This window comes from Mytilus californianus, unplaced genomic scaffold (assembly GCF_021869535.1).
Source record: "Mytilus californianus isolate M0D057914Y unplaced genomic scaffold, xbMytCali1.0.p SCAF_10, whole genome shotgun sequence".
Classification (NCBI taxonomy): Eukaryota; Metazoa; Mollusca; class Bivalvia; order Mytilida; family Mytilidae; genus Mytilus; species Mytilus californianus.
The window spans coordinates 71,902,443-71,919,235 of record NW_026262582.1 but is presented as its reverse complement, the minus strand read 5'-3'; the positions used below and the strand labels follow the sequence as shown (position 1 = coordinate 71,919,235).

At 33.1% G+C, this 16,793-nt stretch overlaps 1 long non-coding RNA gene across 1 annotated transcript; it reads left to right on the top strand.

Annotated features, from left to right (window-relative positions):
• Positions 1-554: 554 nt before the first annotated feature.
• On the top strand, positions 555-10,512 carry LOC127718475 (uncharacterized). Its single transcript, XR_007989857.1, has 3 exons — positions 555-1,051; positions 3,547-3,576; positions 10,157-10,512. It is a non-coding gene; the product is annotated as an uncharacterized LOC127718475 (long non-coding RNA).
• Positions 10,513-16,793: the final 6,281 nt, after the last annotated feature.

Genomic DNA, 16,793 nt, shown 5'->3' with positions numbered 1-16,793 from the left:
TTTAAAGTTATGTGTCTTGGTGTGTATGGATTCAAAATTATATAAAGTTAACAAGAATGCATCTACAAAATAAACACGGAAGGGGGTTTGCAATTTTTGCCAAAAAATGTACCTATTTTAATATAACATATTCACTGAATTTCAGTACCTATAGTTATGTTAATTTTAAAGAAAGAATGACCTGTACCAGAGACATGAATATTTTTAAGTTCATTTTGATGGGGGCTTAAAAGCATGAAATCCCGAGGTCCCGAATTTAAAGAAATTTAAATACCGACATCCCAAAATTCGATAAAAGAATTCCCGGATCCCGAAAGGATCAATCCCGAAATCCCGAGCTTAAAAACACCCGATCACGGAGTCCCGATAAAGGTCCGACCCCCCCCCCCCCCCCCCCCCCTCATTTTGGAACTTATTTGAAATGTGAACTTACAAAAGAATACAGTAAGATTCCCAATAGCATATTTATGTATGTGATATGTAGATCATTTTTATATCAAATCTCGCAAAATTATGACCGATATTTTTAGCACATTTCCGTTTACCCAATAATAGGGGGGAAAAAACGTTAAGATAGCACGGTGCAATTTACCTATATAAACGTTATTATCAAATGTTTATTTTTTATCGAGATTGCCTATTTCCGAGTCCAGTCTGTATTGTCATGAAAATGCAGTATTTACAATACTAAAAACATTAAGACTTGATTAATAAGTTAACGGAATATAGAAATAATGAAAATGCTTCAGCGGGAATCCCAGTTACGTAATCGGGAAATTTAGTCCGGATTCGGTTTTCATTTTTAAACGCCGGAAAGATCTAGATGTTATGACGCAGACGACAACAAGGACGCTGTGCCCGATTGTTCATTAGAAATGTTGTACCTGCTATACAAACATACACGGACATTTGAATTCAAACATTGGAAATGGCATAAAATAAGCAGTCCAAGATGAGAAGAAGGCTTTTCAACTTCAAAAATGGGGACGACTTGTCTTGTGAACAGAACAGCTAATGCAACAAGAGGCAGATATTGAGATAATTTATTTTGGTAAAAAAATGGGTAGATCACTCAAATCACTTAAACAAACACACTACATTCATTAAGTATGTTGAATGATATGTTGAAACGTAGTCAATCAGCGTTTCCATATATTTATATACAAACAAAACAAACATTCATAACAAGACCGTTGAAAACGATGTCAAGTCCGTTCGTCCTTATGGCATGATATTTTCGCCATGTGTTCGTTCGCCCTCCTTTTATTTTTAAATAAAAAAATATATATTTAAATGGCATTAATGTTTTATAAACTGAATCAGATAATGATATTTATATGAAAAATAGTAGGGAGCAACCTTCAAAGGGTGGTAATGGTTTTTGTCAAAGTCAGAAATTATTTCCATTACTTATCAGTTATAATATGAAAAGCCCTGTCAAAGCCGTAAGTCTTGTCGTAACTTGGCGTAAGTAAACAATACATAAGGAATCTGCGCTCCTAGCAAAGGTGAAAGGACAAGGTAATATTTTCTGGATTTCACAAACCCAAACCAATATGGGAAAGTATAAATTTTAAAAATCTAAATTATATGAAAAGGGTGGGGTAAACAGAGTGTCTATGCAGTTTGGGTTTTACTCTTTAAGGCTGTACAGTCGGTGACATATAGTTGTTAATTTCTGTGTCATTTGGTCACTTGTGTAGAGTTGTGAATGTCTTACTGGCAATCATACCACATCTTTAATATTTATATATATGCTATGTAACAACTTGGACTATATATATGGATATCATATACATGATCATAGGCGGATCCTGGGCGGGGGGCCCAGGCCCCCCTCTTCTGTGGGAAAAATTTTGTTGATTATATAGGGAATAACTGAAGCATGACTGGAGCCCCCCCCCCCCCCCCCTTTAGGTCACTCAGTGCCCCCTCCCCTCCCCCCCCCCCTTATAAAAAGTTCTGCCACTCAGATGTAATATATGATTATAACAGATTAAAAAAAAAATGCCTTCATAATATGTATAAGGCCAAATTTCCCTACTTACCCTATATTTTTAGCGAAGAAATAGCCTACCTTAAAGTTTTGTGGGTATTTTTCAATAAGCACTGTTAAATCAAAATTTCTCTCCCATATAGACTCAATGTAAAAAAAAAATTGTAAAATAAAAAAAATTCCCTACCTACCTACCCTATTTTTTTCAAAGATGTTGTAATAGGAAACACACATATTATTTTATTTGGCCTTAGGCCTAGTATCTATCCTGATATAATTAAATCTCAATAATAGACATATTTCTTGCATACTACCTTTACCACCATAATCCTTGAAGAATATTAATACATTGAAATGTAAGAAAATGCACACAGTGATGAGGTTCCTGCAGTCTTCGGCAAACTATTTTGGGGTTTGTCTGAATGAAACAGAAATTTTACGTTTTTCTACTAAAAACATTTTGTCAGTCAGACAGAGTTTGGGATACACTGACTTTTCCCATTTCAGACAGACACATGAAACTGGAGAATACTATTTGTATGCCCATCACTGTAGCGAAGGGGATATTAAGTTTTGCCCTTGTCTGTCCTGTCCGTCCGTACATCCCCAAAATTGGTTTCCGTTTCCTAACTTTAGTTTGCCTCAACCAAATGTTATAAAACTTATTCACTATATGCTTATTACCACAAAACACAGATCAAGATCAAAATTGGGTGGCGTCACCTTTACCGTTCATGAGTTGTGTCTCGTATAAACAAAAAAAAATTCTATTTTTTTTTCGTTTTTGTAATCTAACTTAAGTTTGTCTTAACTAAATATTATGAAACTTATACACAATGCTTATTACCACAAATTGGGTGGTGTCACTTGTACCGTTCATGAGTTATGCCCCTTTTATTAAAAAAAAAGGGCTGAATCTGTAGTTTCTGTTCTTTAACTTTAGTATGTCTCATACAAATGTTATGAAACTGATGCTTATAATCACAAAATGAATCCTTCATCTGAATGTGGAAGATGACTCGTGGAGCAATGAAAATGACAAAAAAATATCAGGAAGACCTGTTCATGTGTACATGGTGTAAATCTACAAAACTGCAATGCCAAAAAGCCACCACATTTTGAAGTTTAAACTTTTTTTTAGAATTGTCAAATTGATATAAATCTCCTAAAAAAAAAAATACCATGCTAATATCAAAATAAGGAGATGCAGCATGCCATGCAATATGAATGCCAATGAGACAACTATCCACCTGATGGTCACATCAACGCATCATGTCATTATCATGTGACCATCAGAGTGACATCAACATGATACTTTGTACACATGTTTACCCACTGAACTAACTAGATTGAGTATGCTGAGATAGATTTGATGTACAACATAAACATTATTGTAGGGACTGGTATATTAAAAATATCAGTAATTTAACTAAGCCACCATCTATTTTAAAAATAAAGTAAATTTTGTAAAAATATTTGCAGATTATGCTAATTATTTGTACATGTATATATATGCATTAAAATAAATTTAACTTTTTGTAATTTTTCAGTGCCAATCACTCTTCCAACAACTGAAATTGGTAAGTATTAGATACTGTATTGTAGCAAACAATCATAAGCAGTAGCTATCAATCATGTCAATTTGTCATGTAAATTCTCATTTCCTCTTGGTGATTGAAAAATGTATGTCATTTTGCCTTGCATCAGAGAAGGGGAAAAAAACAATATTAATAATTGGACATGCTGTTGCTTGCCAAGGCCTTGTGTTGACAGGTCAACAACGGTTATTAGGTCGGCTCAATGGGAACCACTACTCATACAGGTCAATAATGTTTGGTACAAAATGTATGCAGTTGTATAAGAATTTTAACCACTTATGAGGGTCTGGATTGGGTTTATAGATTAGGGTAGTATGGACACAATTACAGAAAAAGTCCAACAAAAGAACAGGGTTCCAATATGTCCCCCCACCCTTTTGGCAAAAGATAGAGGGCAACTTTTGAATACAAAAAATTATCTACAAATACCTCCATACATGTATGGTGGAAATGGATCAGTCAACTCTTATTAGGATAAATCAAGTGATTTTTAACAATTTATTTGGTTTTTGCCCATTATCTTAAAACTTGAATAGATAGTGAGAAACTATGAATAGCAAAAATGATCAAAAAGACAAGATCAACATATAGGCCATAAGGTCAAATAGCTGAAATGAAAATTACCTTAAAATCTTGATTTTAGCAATTTGGGGAAAACTTGCTATAGTTGGTCGTAAGACTTTATATACTGTAAAACTGTTGTTTAACTCCAAATTTGATTGCAAAGTCTACCAATACCATAACTTAACAGCACAAAAATTGTCTATGAACTCCTTCCATATATGAGTTGTTGATCTTAAAATGAATGATCATGATGATACAGAAGAAATAAAAGGGACATTCAAAACTCATAAGGCCAAACAAAAAAGTATGTGTGTTTACTGTACCCCTACCTACCCTAATTTTTATCCCCTACCCCAAAGTTTTTTTGACCATTTTTGATTACGCACTGTTAAAGTCACAATGTTGCTCCCATAGACTCAATGTAAAAAAAATATTAAAAATAAAAAAAAGTCCCTACCTACCTACCCTATTTTTTTTTCAGCATGTGGCAGTAAATACACATACTTTTTAGTTTGGCCTAAGTGGAAGAGAAACTGATGTCTTGCAAAAAAAAAAACAACCAAAAAGTCCACACATCACTATTTAGAAAACTTATTATAATAGACTGAATAACATTAACCCACCAAAAACAAGAGGCGACATGTTTAATAACAGATGCACAAGGATTCATGTAGGTGAGCCACACGTATACTATTTAAAGGCTGTAACAGTTAAACAGGAACCATCTATTTAAGGGATATAAAATTCTAAACTTTTTTTATATAATAATAATTTAATTTTGGATGTAACGCGTCTTCAGATTGGCTGACTTTGTTTTGTTTATCAGCTCATAGACATAATTTTGTCATGTGACCTTGATGTCATCAACGTTTTTTCATGATTTTCTCCGGTTTAAAATGGAATTAAGAATTAAATTATAAGAAATGACTGTAATATTTTTTCTGTCTATTCGAAATAACAAAAAAAATGTGGTGCACACTTTAAAATAATCCACTACGCGGGTTATTCAGTGTGCACCACATTTTTTATGTTATTTCTTCATAGACAGAAAAAATATTACAGTCATTCCTTAAATGTATAAACTATTATTATTTTTTCTTTCTTAGGTTTGTTAAATACGTTCGTTGGTGTATGATCAGTTCTGCATTATAGTATAGGTATTAAACAAACTGTAAAGAAAAGAAAATGGTGTTTTAGGTAAATATAAATGACACATAGGAAATATGGAGTTATTCAAAGACAATTTCCAAACATGTCTACAAAATTTTTCATTTACTATATATTAAATTAAACTGTATTTGGTGTTTTAGATGATGTGCATTTCTGTCCGGCAGAATTAATCTGACCTTGGTTCGTCGTTGTCTGTAAACTTTTACAAAATCTTCTACTCTGAAACTACTGGACCAAATTTAACTAAACTTGGCCACAATCATCATTTGGGTATTTAGTTAAAAAATATGTCTGATGACCTGGCCCGCCAACCAAGATAGTCGCGATGGCTAAAAATAGAACATAGGGGTAAAATGTAGATTTTGGCTTATCTATATTACTAAATGAATAGAGTTGAAATTGGGTGTCGCGTTTTCTTCTTTCACATAAAATCCACGAATATTGTTTTATACCACAAAGGGGTAATGACCAGCATAGTTTATTATGTGTTCATTTCAAGATCTTTTGGGGGGTATTTGGGGATTAAAATTGCAAAAAAGCCAGTTTGGATCGACCGTCCTTCATGGCGTTCGGCTCTGAAATTTACGTGCCGTCATCATTTCCGTCATTGCACGCATGCTCATTGCATGTCTGCCCAGCAAAATTAATTTTTATTTCGTAGCAAATACGGTATATATTGACCTTACACTGAAACACTTTGTGATACGCTCTCAGCAATTTTACAACAGATTTTTACACGTCAAGAGCTTTTCCTTCCGGGGAACCGTATCAATTCAACATGAAAATGTTGGAGGATTACTTCGGTTTTCGGTTAAAAATGGGTACAGAAGTGCGGCTGAAACTTTGAAACCAAAGCATTTAGAGCAAGTCTGACAGGGGTAAAATTGTTCGTCAGGTCGTGATCTATCTGCCCTGAAAGTTTGAGACAAATCAGACAACCCATTGTTGGGTTGCTGCTCCTGAATTGGTAATTTTAAGGAAATTTTGCAGTTTTTGGTTATTATCTTGAATATTATTATAGAGATAAACTGTAAACAGCAATAATGTTCAGTAAAGTAAGATCTACAAATAATGGACCACTTAAGGAGTTATTGACCTTTATAGTCAATTTTTTACAATTTTAAGGAAATTTTTGTAATTTTTTACATAAATCTTCTGCTCTGAAACTACTGAGACCAATTTAACCAAACTTGGCCACAATCATCATTAGGGTATCTAGTTTACAAAATGTGACCCGCCTACCAACCAACATGGCTGACATGGCTAAAAATAGAACATAGGGGGTAAAATGCAAGTTTTGTCTATTAATTTTTGAAACTAAATAAATAAGAGAAAATTTGAAAGGAGCAAAAATGTTCAGAATAATAAGCTCTAACAATTGTCCATATACGTCAAAACTGTTAGATAAATTCTTATAGGAATTTTTGCCAATAAATGACAAATTAAACATTTTTTTCTCATTTTTATGCGGTCGTATATTGTTATCACGTCGTCGTCCGAAGACATTTGGTTTTCCAACAATAACTTTAGTATAAGTAAATAGAAATCTATGAAATTTAAACACAAGGTTTGAAACCACAAAAGAAAGGTTGGGATCGATTTTGGGGTTTATGGTCCCAACAGTTTAGGAATTAAGGGCCTAAAAAGGGGTCCATATAAGCATTTTTCTAGTTTCCAGACAATAACTTGTGTGTAAGTGTATGGATCTTTCTGAAATTGTACCACAAGGTTCCATACCAAAAAAGGAAGGTTGAGATTGATTTTGGGGGTTATATGGTCCTAACTGTTTAGGAATTAGGGGCCAAAAACAATACTTTTCTAATACTTTGTATAAATTGCTTATTTCTTGACCAATTTCAATGGGGTTTTATTCTTGAATTCTTGGGGTTATTTAATATGCTGAATCTAACCGTGTATTAAGTTTTTGGATTTTGGGCCTAGTTTTCAAGTTGGTCCAAATCTGGGTTCAAAATTAAACTTTGTTTGATTTCAACAAAAAATGAATATATGGGGTTCTTTGATATGCTGAATCTAACCTATATAATAAGTTTTTATACGCCTGTCAATTTTTGATGGGACATATTATGGTATACAAATGTCCGGTGTCCGTCCGTTTGTCCGTCTGTCCGTCTGTCTATCCGGCGTAAACATGTCGCACCGTAACTTGAGAATGACTTATTCAAATTTCATGAAACTTAACATAGTTGTTTCTTATGATGGTCAAACGATCTGTATACTTTTTGGTGAAAATAAGATTTAAACTTTTTGAGTTACGGGACTTAGTAACTAAAACAGGTGTCTGTTTTTTTTCACATGTCGCGCTGTATCTCAAAAACAATTTATGATTATTGCTTAAAACTTTACACACTTCTTAGTTATATTAATCTTTAGATCTGTATACTTTTTGGTGATGATTCAAAATTTTATTTTATAGATATTGAGTATTTTGTTAAAAAAGGGGGAGGGGTTTTTCACATGTCGCGCCGTATCTCAAAAACAGTTTATGATTATTGCTTAAAACTTTACACACTTCTTAGTTATATTAACCTTAAGATCTGTATACTTTTTGGTGATGATTCAAAATTTTATTTTTGAGTAAATGAGTATTTTGTAAAAAAAGGGGGAGGGGTTTTTCACATGTCGCACCATATCTCTAAAATGATTTATGATTATTGCTTAAAATTTTACACACTTCTTAGTTATATTAATCTAAAGATCTGTATACTTTTTGGTTTTGATTCAAAAATTTTATTTTAGAGATATTGAGTTTTTTGTAAAAAAAAAGGGGGTTTTCGCATGTCACGCCGTATGTCAGAAACTATTTATGCTTATTGCATAAAAATCCTCACACAAGACAACGGGCGTATCATGCACTCATGGCGCAGCTGTTTTTTATTGGATTTTGGGCCCCGTTTTTAAATTGGTCCACATTGAGGTCCAAAGGGTCCAAAATTAAACTTTGTTTGATTTCATAAAAAATTGAATTATTGGGGTTCTTTGATATGCCGAATCTAACCTTGTATTTAGATTCTTAATTTTTGGTCCCGTTTTCAAATTGGTCTACATTAAGGTCAAAAGGGTCCAAAATTAAACTAAGTTTTATTTTAACAAAAATTGAATTCTTGTGGTTTTTTGATATGCTGAATCTAAACATGTATTTAGATTTTTGATTATGGGCCCTGTTTTCAAGTTGGTCCAAATGGGGGTCCAAAATTAAACTTTGTTTGATTTCAACAAAAATTGAATATATGGGGTTCTTTGATATGCTGAATCTAATCATGTATTTAGATTTTGGATATTGGACCATAATAGGTAAATGTCCAATTTAAAATTTTTAAGTTCTAAGACCACATTCATTCTGTGTCAGAAACCTATGCTGTGTCAAATATTTAATCACAATCCAAATTCAGAGCTGTAGTATCAAGCTTGAATGTTGTGTCCATACTTGCCCCAACTGTTCAGGGTTCGACCTCTGCGGTCATATCAAGCTGCGCCCTGCGGAGCATTTTATTGACTATTACCATGAAAACTATGACATTTAGAAAGAAAATTGTTTTTTATGCCTTGTATGATTTAAATTATAAAAGATAAATAAACACTTCAAATCACAAAAATGATCAGCAAGGCAAGATCTATTAAAAAGTCAAATTTTGCCGACAGAGTTAGTAGACTGTCACTCTTCATAGAAGTAATTGCCCTTAAAAGGGGATTTTTTTACCCTCTATTGTGTTTTGAGCAAGAAGTAAAGAAGATAGAGAGAAACTAAACAGACTAAGAGTTAATTTTATACAAGATCAACAAAATAAAGATTTTTGTCATGAAGTCTATTCTCCTCCACAATGTTGTAGAGTGTCCTTTGTTTGATATGCATGTAGACCAAGGTGAGCGAGACACAGGCTCTTTAGAGCCTCTAGTTTTTGTCAACTCTACAGTTTTCGTTGTTTGTCTTTGTGCTGACTGCTATCGTGTTTCTTTTAGTTGTAAGACTTTTGATGTGACCTCATATTTATGGTTCATTTGTCAATATTAAGTTTTTGTGGTTTGGTTGGTTTCTCAGATACTTTAAGCAATAGATCACCTGTATATATGGTGTATGGTATATTTGTAGGATGTACATGTCTGTCTGGTAGGTTTCATCATGGTTCATAGGACAATGTTAATTTTTTGAGGTTTGGTCTATTTCTCAGATACTATATGTATTACTATAAACAATAGATCAAATATATTTATTGTATGGAATATTGTAAGGTGTACCTGTCTGTTTGACAGGTGTCATCTGACCTTGACCTCATGTTCATGGTTCATTGGTCAGTGTAAGTTTTCATGGTTATGTCTGTTTCTCAGATACTATAATCAATATATCAACTATATGTGTAGCTAGGAATGATTGCATGGTGTAGGTGTTGTCTACAGTGTTCATCTGACCTGGACCTCATTATTATGGTTCATAACGATAAGTCAATGTTCAGATTTCTAACTTGTATAAAAATTAAATTAGAAGATATGGTATGATTGCCACTGAGACAACTCTCCACACGAGACCTTACAGCCTTCAAGAATGAGCAATGGTCTGTTACTCAGATATGATATATCAGCAATAGGCTATATTTGGTGTATTGTGTGACAGTGATTCACTGATATATATCAGACTTTTCAGTTTTGAGATAAAAAGTAAAGCAGTTGAGACACTTCAGTGTCTGCACTTGTGTTTTAAAAAAGCTTAGGACATATCTTGACAAACATCTATATATATTCATACTTTGTTATTCCATTTAAAAAAATAATGACTGCCCACCAAAATACATCTTCTTTTGTTTTTACATTACAGATGCTGTAGAAAATTTTCGAAGGATATGTTTACTGATTATGAACAACAGGATTATATCATCATGACCATTGGAATCTTACAAGGAGAAGTGCAAATAAATGAAGGAATTCATGTGCAAAAATTATAATATTGTAAACAGGAGAACAGTCTTAAATAATACTAACAGTTAAACAGTTTTGTGAACAAGAGTCCAAGAGCAAGGCAGAGTAAACTTGGAGTGTATATATGTCAACCACAAGTACATTAGGAACACATAATGCTAATGAAATAAGAACTATGGTACACATTTTGTATGATTGTAAATATCTCGTCCAAAAAAATGTAGTTGTTAAATAAATAGAATTGAAATAACTAAATTTGTAAGGTTTATATGACCATCATATTTTGGGGTCTTTTTGCAAATTCTATCATAGAACCAACCAACCGACGATCAATCCATCCAAATCACAATTGTGGTGAACACAATTTCCAATGACCAACAGAAAAAGATGATGTCTTATCCTAATACATGTACCTTCTCTTCTTCAATTGGCTTAAGCATAATCTATTCTTTTCAGTAGATTATATTCTGAGTGTAACATAAATATACAAGAGGAGATGTTGCGTTTACGTCAATAAGACTAGCATAAAAACCAAGACATCTTTAAGGTAAATAGTCCATTCTAAATGGTAATTGATAATCTTTCTCGTGAGGGTTTTTCCATGGATTTAGGTTTATGAATGAATATAGATCATTTGAATAGGATGTCATAAAATATTGTGCTCCCATTCTAATTGTAAGATAGCACACAGTAAATGTATGCCTTGCCAAAAACAGTTCTAGAAGGGAGGCAATCAAGTTTGAAAAGGACAGACAACACCATCAAATTTAAATGTAGTCATTTTGATACCAACTAAATACTACAATGATATAATCATTAATTTATATATGTTTACTTGAATATATAAGTAAAAAAAAATCAAATTGTTAGTGTTTACATTAGAAAAGACAAGTATAATGTATTTAAGGTATATCCATTACCAACCAGAAAAAAAACCTCCAAAAAATCATAATGTATTTGGGTGTTGTGGACAACACAAAAACATGTTAAACAGGTAAAATGTTAACAATACCATACAAAAAAAACATTCATTAAATGGTGTAGACAACAACAAAAAACCAAGCATATTATGGGTGCTTTGGAAGAAAAAAAAACATGTCAAACAGGTGTTGAAGACCAAAAAAACATATGTAAATACGGGTGCTGAAGACCAAAAAAAACCATACGTAAAACCGGTGTTGAGGACAAAAAAAACCATACGTAAAACGGGTGTTGAGGACAAAAAAAACATACGTAAAACACATGATTTTCTAGAAATTAACAGGCGTTTAACGTGCGTTTACCCATAAAACGGGCGTTCTACGTAATCATTTAACGCATGTTTTACGTTCACGCACGTATTACGTGTGTTAAACATACATAATTCATACGTTTCAAACGGGCGTTTTACATGCGTGGTCCTCAATATGCGTTTTACGTACGTTTTATAACATACGTAAAACGCCTGTTTTACGCATGAAAAACGGGTATGCAATTTTTGCTGTGTACCAAGTCAGGAATATGACAGTTGTTGTCCATTCGTTTGATGTGTTTTGTCATTTGATTTTGCCATGTGATTAGGGACTTTCCGATTGAATTTTCCTCGGAGTTCAGTATTTTTGTGATTTTACTTTTTTCTTAACAGAAAGGTACAAGTTAAATGTAATCCGTTGGGCATCAAAAAAATTTTCCAACTTCTAAACAGCTTGTAAAAACTGATTAGTACAGGTATACAAGACATTCTGTGAATAAAAACAATCCGAATACATGGTATTCAGTAAAACAAATTTTGGATCAAATTTTGTTTTCAAACTTTATTCTAAAATTTACTTCAAGTTAGAATTTAGAAAATGACTAACTAGTTTCTTATTAGCAGGTAATTTAAGAGCTTGCAATTTTGTGTTTCTTTCTAATGTGTATCTTCAAATGTGTTAATTATTGCTGATTATTTAAACATTGATGATCTTTGGAAAGGGTTTTATCCGGATCCACACTAGTTTCGGCTAAAGTGACATTAAGTATCACCAATCAATCAATCAAGGCATATTATAATCTGAATTATAAGTCTGGACCTCCTGATGGCAAATGTTCTTGTTCTCAAATTACATATATTCAGGCTGCATTGCCACGCTAGTACTGGAGATCTGAAGATTTTCAATGACATTTTTTTGTAAAATGTTATATTAAAAAATTAAGATACTAATAGATTTAATCGAGATCAATGCCGAAAATGTGCTAAACGCAATCAAGCAGTCAGTTACATCAGTCGTCAATGTGGAAAATAATACTTCGTCAACTTGAGATTGTGAATCGTCAAAGTTTAGATATGAACCCTATGACCATGTCATAACAGAGGACCTCGATATCATCTTAGACAGAGAGGTTAAAAACTTTTCGAAATAACGACCAAACAATCGTCCTCCATCTAAACAAGATTGTAAACAGTGTCGTGAGGTCACGAAAGACGATCTTTCCTCGTTTTGTAACAATTGATGTAAACGGGAAAAAACTGATATAACATATTTTATCAAATAAATGTAGGAATTTTGATGGTATTCGAATATCACATTTTACAAATAATTCAGATACAAATAATAGAGTACACAACACGCCTATGTTAAAAGAGTTGATTTTCATTTTCTATTATTCATTATCCATTTTTAGATGGTGACTTTCCCTTGTCACCATCTTATTGTGTTTATGTATCTCAACTTGTACGAACCGCTCGTGTATGTAACAACGTATTAGATTTTAGCGAAAGAAATCTATGTATTACTGAAAACTATTACACCAGGATTTTCGATATCACAAACTAATCAAAACTTTTACTAAATTCTATCATCGGAATAGTAACATCATGCATAAATATACATCAACATGCAGACATCTTATACATTCAGGTATTTCACACCAATCTTTTATGGTAATATTTTTTACAAAGCACAAAATTATCGGCATTCACCTCAAAAGCTAACCAAACCTTTAAACAGACTTATTCAGAAGGGATATAGTACGATACTGTTGTCAGATCATTAAAGATGCCATATTTTGGTATTAATATTGATTCACTCATAGGGTCTTTGCATCGGAAATAAACACATTTATTTAAAACCAGTTGTTGGCATAATACGGGTTATGTTCTTCTCATATATTTTATGATGGTATGATACTATACACATAACGGGAGGGATTGTGCTTGATATTCATATGATGAAGCCATAAGTTTTCAATCAGTTTGATTGAGGTATAGAGCTGGCATGTCAGTTACTGTAAGTAGTCCTTTGTTAATTTATATATCATTGTCATTTTGTTTAGTTTCGTTTGTTACTAATTCTGTTATCAGACCCAGACTTCTTTTCAACTGAGTTTTACTGTGCGTATTGCTGTGTGTTTGTTTTTATGAATTGGCAAGAGGTATAGGAACAGGGTTGAAATCTTAAAAAAAACATGTTTAACCCCGCTGCATTTTTGCGCCTGTCCCAAGTCAGGAGCCTCTGGCCTATGCAAGTCTAATATGATTGTTAATTTTAGTTTCTTTTATATATTTATGTTCGAGTTTAGTATGACGTCCATTATCACTAAACTAGTACATATTTTTGTTTAGGGGCCAGCTGAAGCTTCCGGAGCGGGATTTACTTGCTGTATTGAAGACCCATTGGTGGACTTCGGCTGTTTTCTGCTCTTTAGTCGGATAGTTGTCTCTTTGACACAGTCCCCATTTCCATTCTCAATTTTATAAGTGTTTTTTTTTTGTTGTTTGGATGTACAAGTACCCGGTCACGTCTACGTGTTTTTGTTATATGTATTTCTATTTGTATCCATCTGATGAGGTAAGCCTTTTTCAGCTGATTTTTATTGTTTGTTCTTGTGTTGTACTGTTACACCACTGTCCCAGTTTAGGGAAGGGTTGGGATCCCGATACATGTTTAACCCCGCAACATTCTGTATGTATGAGTCTGTCCCAAGTCAGGAGCCTGTGCATCAGTGGTTGCCGTTTGTTGCTTTGCTACATATTTGATTTTCGTTCATTTTTTGTACATTAATTAGGCCGTTTGTTTTCTAGTTTGAAATATTTTTCATTTGACATTTCGAGGCCTTTTATAGCTGAATATGCGGTATGTGCTTTGTTCATTGTTGAATGCCGTACGGTGACTTTGGAGACTAAGGAAAATAAATAAGCAAATGGTGATTATTTAATGATCAAGTAGCCTTTATGTCTGTGTGGATATATTTGACACTTAAATGTGTTTTTACAGGTGTTAATCATTCAATACCGAAGCACCTGTGATCTTTTTCTTGCAAAGGTTGTTAGCTTTTATATGATTTTGAGTGGGTTTCGTTTACGTCTCGTGTTTAGTATTTTGTCTTTCGTTGTTGTTTGTTTTATATTGTTTATAGTTGTGTGTTCTTTTTCTGTTTGAATCTTAGTACTTTGGATGCAGAATAATTTTTTTTCAAAAAAGGCAGGGGCAGGGTTTTCATAAAACAAACTTCATGTGATAGCTGTGATGTTTAAGAGGCAACACATTTTCAAAAGTCATAAGCTTATTTAAAGGATACACTGATAAAACAATTAAAAATCGAGCGACTCGTATTACCTAATAATGACAGACACAAGATGCATCAACAGAGTAATTGTGTTTTGAACAATCCATCATGTAAGTCTACATTTGGTCATAGTGTCACCATAAAAAAAGTAGAACACCATGGCTAAATATACGGAACAGGACTGGGTTCCTCAAAACGTTTGATAATGTTAGCAAGTGGTTAAACTGCTTATCCACTGGTTAACTTTAAACCAGTGGATAATTTCTATTGCTCAAATTTCATGCAGTGGATAAAACGTGCTATCTGCTGGATAAATTTATCCGGTACTTTTTGACTGGTTAAGTTTTGGCCATTGGTAAAAACGGCATAGCGTTTGATATACAATGAGTATTATTAAATTAATATCATTTTGAAATTTCAGATAATTTCATTGTTTATAGCTCGTTAACCTTTATATCTGCCATATATGGTATTTTGAAGCTCATAAAAATTTTATCAAGGTGTAAAGGAGTAGGTTCGATAAGGCTAAAAAATGGCCCCCTTTTTTAGCTTAAATTTCAAATCAGGATTTATTGACCAATATCACAATGAATCATAGCTAATACAGTGACTAGATAGGATTTTCAAGTTTTCTGACAATATCCCTTCAGTGCTATGGGCAGTTTTCGTTAAACTTAGGTGGCTGATTTATATCTATTAATATAACCTCCCTTTTGATTTTTATAAATATCTGATATGACATTGAGAAGTTATTGAAACGTGACGGGCGTATCATGGGCTCATGGCGCAGCTGTTTATTTTTCTCAACATGGCTGGCATGGCTAACAATAGAACATAGGGGTAAAATGCAAGTTTTCATTTTGTCTATTAATTTATTTTATTGAACCGTTATAAATAGAGAAAATCTGAAAGCAATAAGTATGTTCAGAATAATGTGCTCTTCCAATTGTCCTTATTTGTCAAACCTGTTAGACAAATTCTTATAGAAGTTATGGCCCATAAATGACAAATTTTACGTTTTTTTTCCCCAGTTTTGCCTATTATCATGAAAACTTAGATATTTAGAGAGAAACAGTCGTATTCATATGATTTAAATTATAATAGAAAAATAAATACTTTAAATCACAAAAATGACCAGCAAGGCAAGATCTATAATTAATAAGTCAAAGAAACTAAACAGACTAAAAGATCAGTAATATAAGATCAACAAATACAGATTTTTGTCATTCATTCATTCATTCTATTTTCGTCTACAATGTTGGAGAGTGTGCTTAATATTTGATATGCCCGTAGACCAAGATGAGCGACACATGCTATTTTGAACCCATAGTTTTTTAAATTGATTTCGTCATTCTTAAACAATACTAAATACCCGACCCAGTTTGTTCCTTATATAACTGTTCTGAAGTATTTGGACCATACACACATTATCATGATAATGATGATGGATGGATGGCTGCTTAAAGTCCAGAGGCAAATCAATTTGCATATTCAGGACGAGAACATGTTATTAATGTAATATGAATATTAACCCTGCTTTGTTCTATACTGACACGTTGAGAAGAATTTTTGATTTGCAATTCCACCTTTAGTTTTTGCAAAAAAATACTTTCGGTGAATTCAATATTAAGTGAAATCAAGGCAGTTGTGCTTTACGATCTTATATTTATTTAACCACAGTTACTCCATGCTGTTACTCTTTTTAGCTCATCGGGGCCCAAAGGGCCCCATGTGAGCCTATGCCATCACTTGGCGTCCGTCGTCGTCCGTCGTCTGTCGTCGTTTGTCGTCGTCGTCTGTCATCGTAAACTATTTCAAAATAACAATAACTTTAGTATAAGTAAATAGAAATCCATGAAATTTATACACAAGGTTCATAACCTTAAAAGAAAGGTTGGGATTGATTTTGAGAGTTTAGGAATTAGGGGCCAAAAAGGGTCCCAAATAAGCATTTTTGTAGTTTCCAGACAATAACTTGCGTTTAAGTGTATGAATCTCTCTGAAATTAT